The sequence below is a fragment of the Antennarius striatus genome, chromosome 17 (genome assembly GCF_040054535.1).
Source record: "Antennarius striatus isolate MH-2024 chromosome 17, ASM4005453v1, whole genome shotgun sequence".
In the NCBI taxonomy this organism is placed as follows: domain Eukaryota; kingdom Metazoa; phylum Chordata; class Actinopteri; order Lophiiformes; family Antennariidae; genus Antennarius; species Antennarius striatus.
Window position 1 is genome coordinate 18,484,497 of NC_090792.1, and position 7,966 is coordinate 18,492,462.

Here is a 7,966-nt window from a genome sequence, read left to right on the forward strand (position 1 = left end):
TCACGCAGCGCTCCGTAAACGGCTGTGATCCGGTGTGTATACAGAGCCGTGATAAAGCGGAGCTGCTGTCGACGTGCATCTGCTTCCCAATCAGTCGTCTCCGGTGTGGATTTCAGCACGAGGCCCTTCGGAACGCCGCCCCCGCTTCTCCGACATCATATGGCTTGAATTTATGTTTTATGATGAATTAATTCAACAATTCAGCTCCCATGATGCTTTTTTATACTTTATTAATGGATTTCTCTGGACTCGGATTCTGATGGGACATAACCTTCTGCAAACGCTTTTTGTATTTTGTTCATCTAGACCACATGTGTCAAACTTAAGGCCCGGGGGCCAAATGTTGCCCGCCACATTATTTTATGTGGCCCGCAAGAGTATAAAAGGTCAGAGTGTAAAAAATAAACAAAAATAAATAGGTCAAAAGTGTGCTCTGACCAAAACTACATGTCCTATGTCCTAACTTGTGTTTAATGTTATTTTTCTTTATTCTCTTGCATAGTTTGATCCTTGATCGATGGAGTTGTGTGGGTTCAATAACCTGACAAATTAAAAGGATTTATGTTAGAACAGAGAAACAAGCAAACAGTTTTTCTGCGCAACTGTAATGTTTGTAACTTGAATAATGTTTGTAACTTGAATAAGTAATAAAGTCAGAGTTATTTAACATCAAGGAGTAGTTACATTTATGTTACATTACACTGAGTTACATTTGACACCCCTGATCCAGACGTTACAGAGAAACTCCCGAGTCGCCACTGCCTCCTGACAGTGAGCTAGCTTTAGCTGCTAATTGTCTGGCTTCTCTCATAAATGTCACATGACGCTTGATCTCGTCCTGTGATTGGAGGGTTAGGAGCCCCTGGACATCTCCCAAATTTGGAGATAGTCGTCTTCCTCCTGCCTACTGATGGTGCAGCCGTCTCCATCACCAAACCTCGAATCCTACTCCGGGTCCTGGACCGACCTCACTTCCTGTCATGTCAGCTGGGCCTTAAAGGAATCACAGGTCATTGGATTGAGTGACAAAAACCCTTCGGGGGGGGGGGGGGGTCACATGACTCGTCTTTGTCCTCTAGTCAGCAGAAGACAAACAGAAATCTGACGCTCCTGTCGGAGACGTCAGCTGACGACAGAGGGGACAAAGGATTCCCCAAACGTTCTTGACGACACGTGAAAATCGTGCATTCGGCACAAACCCCACCCACCCACAGGCATGATGGACTGCACCTCCTCCTCCTCCTCCGCCGCTGTTGCCCATAGCTGCCCTCAGAGGAGCTGAAACCGGAGACGCCGTCAGCAGGAGCGAACCTCCACCCTCCACTCCCTGCCCTTTGTCTGCTCACAATGTGGAGTGCACAGATTCCTCCCAGCTCCTCAGGGTAGGGCTGAAGCCTTCAGTGTTTTCACCTGCATTAACCTCTTTGTGTCGTTCAGGACTCGCTCAGATTGCGACCCGTTAAGAGGAGAGAACTCGGGAATGAAGGCCGAGTTCACCAAATCATGGGGGAAAAGGTGTATCTGGTAATTCAGATGAACGGACACGCTAAAGTTCAACACCGCGTTATCTCAGCTACCTACAGGGGGCAGTGTCACATCTCTACCCCTCTCTGATGCCGTGGCCCTCCATAATTAGTTTAGTAAACTCTCCCTGCAGCCGAGATCCACCAATAAACAAAATCTGTCCTGTTTTTGGAGATATCAACCAGACAAGAGCAAGATAAAAGATGTTCATCCTGGCTGGAGGAGGCTTCGCTGATGAGGAGGAGCGGTTTGAGGACTCAGTGTTTGGAACGCGGCCCAAAATGTTGGCAGATGAAACTGAACCTGTCTTTCTGACCGGACACCACAGGAAGCATCTGAGGAACGCTGCCAACGTCTAAATCACTTTGTTACCCTGGAATGAGTTCAGTCTGTTCGTATCAGCTCAACGAATGAATGAATGGCTTCAAGTATGGAGGAGCATCGTCTGTCAGTGCCGGCCTCTGATTGGCCGATAGAGACAGCTGGGTTGAGTGACGGGCTGTCAGAGGGGATCCATCGGGGGACAATGCGCCCAGTCAGAGGCTCAGAGGTCGGCGGCGAACAACAGCTCCACCAGAGGAGTTTGTTTTCTATGAGGAGCCGCTCTTTCATGTGTCCCCTCATTACCAGCCCCCCCTCCAGCCCCTAACAAGGCCGCCTATGTACCGCTGTGTGTTTTACCTCTTTATTTCTCTCAGTGACCCTGTTGTGTCAGAACTGGAGCGCATGCAATCAGGAATCCGCCTGGGCTTGACCCGAGCCGATGGAGGCCGTTTTGTTTGGCCGGAGCGAGGAAGAATGTTTTATCTGGACGGCTCTGATCTCTCCCTCTCCTCTCCTACTCAAGCTTTCCCAAGCCCATAATAACCACAGCCAGCATCTCCTCAGCCGTCTGCGCTCCAAGCTTTTACATAATCACAGTTGCAAAAGGCATCTTGGAAAAAACGCTGAGCTGATAGGGAATGGTTCCTCTGTTCGGTTGCGAGCAGAGACGGATCTGTAGGAGTTTCTGGAGAGCAGTGAAGCGATCAGCAGTCACGTCCTGTGAAGATCAATAGAGTGGAGATCAATAGAGAAGACACAGGGCACTAGTGTTTAGGATCATCACTAAGGAGGGGTTGTAAAAATATCTGACGTCCACATTTTATGGACTTGATAACATCCAGCATCCAACATCTCGTTCTCCAAAATACTTCAAACAGGTCTCTGCAGATTTTTAATCCCATCATTATGTCTCTAGTGATGTCATTATGTTTTTAGTGATGTCATCATGTCTATGGTGATGTCATTATGTCTCCAGTGATTTTATTATATCTCTAGAGATGTCATTATGTCTCTAGTGATGTCATTATATCTCTAGGGATGTCATTGTCTCTAGTGATGTCAACCACCTGTCGCTGGTTTTCCTGGTTGTGTTCTGGTGTTGGTACTTCCTGCTGTGATCAGCTAACTCCTGAAGTTCTGTCATGTTCTTCCTGTCCTGTGACTCAAAGTCATTTCCTATTGGATGAGATTTCTTGTTAGTGAATGGAGACGACGTCTGTAATAATTCACAGTAGCGCTCTTTAGCGTGTTTGATGTGACCTCGATTGGCCATTCCTGGTGTAGATTTTCACTCATGCTCATCCTTCACCCGCCTTTCATCTTCTTCAGTCGATGATGATGATAATGATGATGATGATGATGACGATGACGATGGGAGCTGGAAGACCTTTACAAAGTCTGTAATCTAAACAATCCACGCAGTCCCGTCATTGACGTTTACTTCTCATGCCTCTAACAGACACACAGCTGGTGCTGCTGACGATGATGATGATAAAACAGTGGCTGTGTTTGCATGAATTTGAGGCTTTTGCATGAGTTAACTTTTTAGCATGTTGCATGTGTGCCTTTAGCGTGTGGTTCGTATTGAATGCAACTCCCTGTCCGGCCTGAAGACCGGCCTGAATGACTCTACACCGTGAAGCCCAACCTTGTTCGCAGCTGTTTGTTCAGCTGGCCCACCAGCGGGGACACCAGAGACTCTACACCCCCTACTCAGGCCGGGTCGGACGCCTCCGCCGCCGCACCCACCTAGGTCACCAACCTCCTGACCCCCTCACCCCGAGGTTATTTGCTCCGAGGCCAACGTTTAAGAACGCTGTTTTGTTCGGAGCGCTCAGGCGCTTGTCATCAGCGCCATTGATCTGCTCCAAATGAGCTGATTAGGAGGCCTGCAGTTTGTCCTGTTGAGTGGTGTCAGCTCGGCAGGATGAGGAGGGGTCACCGGAACGACGGGACAGAGGTCAGAGTGCAGGCAGAGCAAACACAGTTGGGCATTGAGGCTTAAAGATGCAACACGAAATCAGTGGTTGTTTGAAGTGGATTGGATCAAGCCCAGTGGGTCGTGTTTGTTATGTCTGGTCTAACCTCTGTGGATCTCGACCAGCGACGTCCCGACTGAGTTTTAATGAGGGATGCTTCGTCAAGCCAACCTGTGGCCCATTTTCCTTCCCTTCCGTTCCGTGGCTCCTTCAGATGTTGAGGCGCAAACAAGGAGGGGATTTTAACAAATGAGGCGTAAGGAGATGAATCTGGTCTGGCTGGTCAACCAATTATTTTTTGTGCTGCTTGGCGTCCCAAACAAAACTGTCATGAAAGGAGGACGTCCTGTCGATTTGAAGGTTTCTCTCAGACAGTCTCTCCGCTGTTGACCAGATTGTCTGAATCCATGTTTTAGCTGCTGTGAAGCTTGGACGGGATGGGAGTCTTTCTTGCGTCATAACCTTCAGCTTCAGGTGTCCTGGTGGAGGGGTCCCTCTCACCAGTTACCCTCCTGATTAGAACCAGTCCCTCCATTTAGTGGGTGTTTCATTTTCTGTGGACAGAACTCGGTGCTTGATTCTGCACCCATCCCTGGACCCATCTGTGGATGTTTCCATGTGTTCAGATCTAACTAGATGGGAGGGGGAGCATGCATGTACGCCTGTGCAGCGACATGCACGTTCATTCATTCATTCATTCATTCATGTGTGTTGCCCTCTTTCTATCAGTCTTCAGGCCTTATAATTAAAGTCTTAGTGTAATCTAACACCCCCACCACTGGCTGTGTAAACTGAGAACCCTCCCTCTGCGGGTCAGGGATTAGGATCGAGGCCCTGCTGAATGAGCCTGAGACACCATCAGCACACGTCAGGGAGGCTCATATCTGAGGGGTGTCCGGGACCCAAAGGAGTCTTTGTCCCTTTGTCATGGAAGCACACACAGATCCACATTGCGAACGGGATCAGAACGTTTCGCTTCGTTCATGCGTCTCGTCTGAAACGGGTCTCGCGGCGACAATGAGGTCTTTGTTTTCCAGCGTGTTTATGGCGAACTGATATTTCCCCCGGTCTGAGCCGGTTTGTGGCGTTTCTTCCACAAATGAAGACGTCTGCTCTCTGCCACAGTCTGCCTTTTATTTTAAGTTATGCCGTGTCACAGGTCAAAGGTCGTAGGCTGAGACTGGACACTGCGTCCTTGCATCCGTCTTCATTAGAGGTCTGGAAGTACTCAGTGAGCAGAACTCCTCCTCCTCCTCTTCCTCCTCCTCTTTCTTTTCAAAACTATCTGTCCGTTTGTGATAAACAGCTCCATCAGAGGAGAGGGCTTAGCCGTGTCAACGCTGACGGGATCCACCAGTGAAGCTCTGCAGTAAACAACACTTAATCGCTCCAACATGCCTTGTGTTCTCAGATATCCTGGTTTTTAGACAAAAAACCCACAACAGTGGCTGAAATAACTGAAGAAAGGATGCCACCTCTAGAAAAGATTGAAAATTATGTGACCCCAGTGACACGTTGGACTCAGGTGTGTCCTCGAATCAGCAGCACCGGTGTCTTCAAACGTGTAATCAGTCTGTCTGCTTGTTTAAAGGGTGATGAATTGACGCTGCGCTGTTTGGTGATATGGTAAGGGTCTCGAACAGGGTCTGGAATCTGGATCAGGTCCAATGAAGTCTGATGAAGAAGGAGTCAAGTTTAAAACACCTGAAGGAGAAGGAGTCTTGAAGAAGAGACTAGTTTAAAACACCTGAAGAAGAAGGAGACTATTCTAAAACACCTGCAGAAGGAGAGACTAGTTTAAAACACCTGAAGAAGAAGGAGTCTCGTTTAAATCTCCTGAAAAAGATTAGTATATCCAGAGGTTTCTTCTCTTCCGCCTTGTTTCTGTGTTCATGACGTCAAGGCACAGACATTTGCGGTATAAAATGGTAGATTTCGTGTTTGGGCTGGAGGCGTCCTTCACGTGGGTCAGGAACTAATTTTTCTGATTAGTCCTACACCTCATGAATGCTCCATGAGTCCAAATGCAGAGACCCTGAGGAAGGATCACATGACTGCTTCAGAAAGTTGTGATAAACACAACCTTTCTCTGATCTAATCTCTTTTTTTGGTGGTGGTGGTGGGGTAACTAGGTATTTTAAAGCATCACAAGCACAAACATGAGACTTTCTGGAGGCGGACTGTAAACATTCATGTTTGTGGATCTGCTGAAACGAGAAACACGTGTGGTTCGTATGCAGCGCTTCACGCCAGGACACAACGCATCCGCTCGGGAAGTTCTGATGGTTCTTCGGAGTAATTTGACATTCTGTTAAACACGTCGAGCAAACTGTCCATGAAACCATCAATTTGATCATTTTCACTTGTGCAGCTCAAAATTTAATGCACAAATACGAGTGGATTCAATCTCCTCCTTTGAGCGTTGGGAAAACGTTTTTCTCTAACTTCCTGTCAGCTGGAGGCTTTGCCATTTTTGCTACTATGGATTTCCAACCTTCCAAAAACGCCAAAGGCAGCTGGAAATATAAGCAGCTTCTTTTCCCTAAAGTGTGAAACCTCTCCAAACCTCATGGTCTCATCTTCTCAGACAGACTCCTGATGCGTGATTACTTCTGTCATGCGGCGCCCACCGTGGAGGACCTCCTGGAAGCCGAGGCCCGCGCCGGTGCCTCAAACTCCAGCCGATCCAGATTCAACTAGACGCCCGACCAGAGCAGCAACACGAGATGGGACTGTCTCGCTTCCTCCCAGAGGTCACCATCGGTTCGATGACATCACTCTGGCACTTGTTTGCTACCAAATATGCAAAAGACAAGACGAAGACAGGCGAAGTGAAAGAGGGAGATGGAAAGAGGGATGTATTGATGGGAGGAAGACTCGAGCCACGGCTTGGCTGAACTCGGCGTGAACCTCGGCAGATTTATTTTCTCCGGAGCCCGTTGCTCACTCAGAGGGGGTCAGATTTACGTGCCTCTCCCTGGGCCGCTGTGAAGCTTGGCCGGGGGGGGGGAGCACAGGATGGGATGGGAGTCCATTATTTGCTGCTTGATAGTCTTCAATTTCAGGTGCCCTGGTGGGGCAGTCCAGCTCGCTGCCTAATTAGAACCAGTCCCTCTATTAAGTGGGTGTTTCATTTTAAAGCCTGTTGGTCTTACTGGCAGGACTGGTGTGAGCGGATGGATCCCTGCTCTCACAGCTCGGGTGAACATTATGTAATTTCTAACGTGATCTGGTTTATGTAAGCAGTAACTTAATGTGCCGCGCTCGCACCCAATTCAGGCTTTATATGATGTGAAAGAAATTTACAGTCATGTCCGCCTTCTTTTTTCTCTCTTCTGTTTGCTGTTGGGTGAAACTTTCCTGCTGTCAAACCAACGAGAAGAGTCATTACGCGTGTCGTTTGGGATGAAGGGCCGTCTCTGCCACATCTTTGTTTGTTTACCTTGTTTACACCAGACTCTACAAGGTGAATATGGTCCGGAGTTTGTTTTCCCGGGAGGGAGCTGGAGTTCTGGGAGCAGAGAGGCGTGACATATGACACAACGGCGTTGACGTCTTGCCTGATGCTTCCAATAATAATCTGTAAACAATAACATGACAACAAGTACTTAGCGTCCTTGCTACATGTCAGTTGATCTCATCCTACAATCAGAGGAACTCCTGGACCTCACTGTCTTTCCATATTTGGTTGGTTTTTCTTCATTGTTGCTAGCTGCTAACTGATACTAGCTGCTGCTAGCTGCTCCTAGCTGCTGCTAGCTGGTTTTTAATCGCCCAGTGGTGTGTCAAACATAAAATATATCATCAAAACATAACATAAACACAGTAAAAATGAATAGTATTGATCATTGGAATAGGCTGGCGAGAGACAGTGTTGATTAGCTTCAGTGGCTAACCACAGTTCAGGCCATCCTGGAGTCAAGAAGCATGTTTCTCACAGACCATCATTCATTGTGATTTACAAGACAAAGTTCAGTTTCATTAATGAATAATAATAAAAATGTTCAGACTACTGACAGAAGTCTGTATCCACCATATAATCCATCCATGACAGTTAGTTGGCTGGTCAGACCTAGATAATCTGATTTAGATGGGTTCTGACTAGTCTGGAAAGACAACGACCCACTAGACAGTTTATA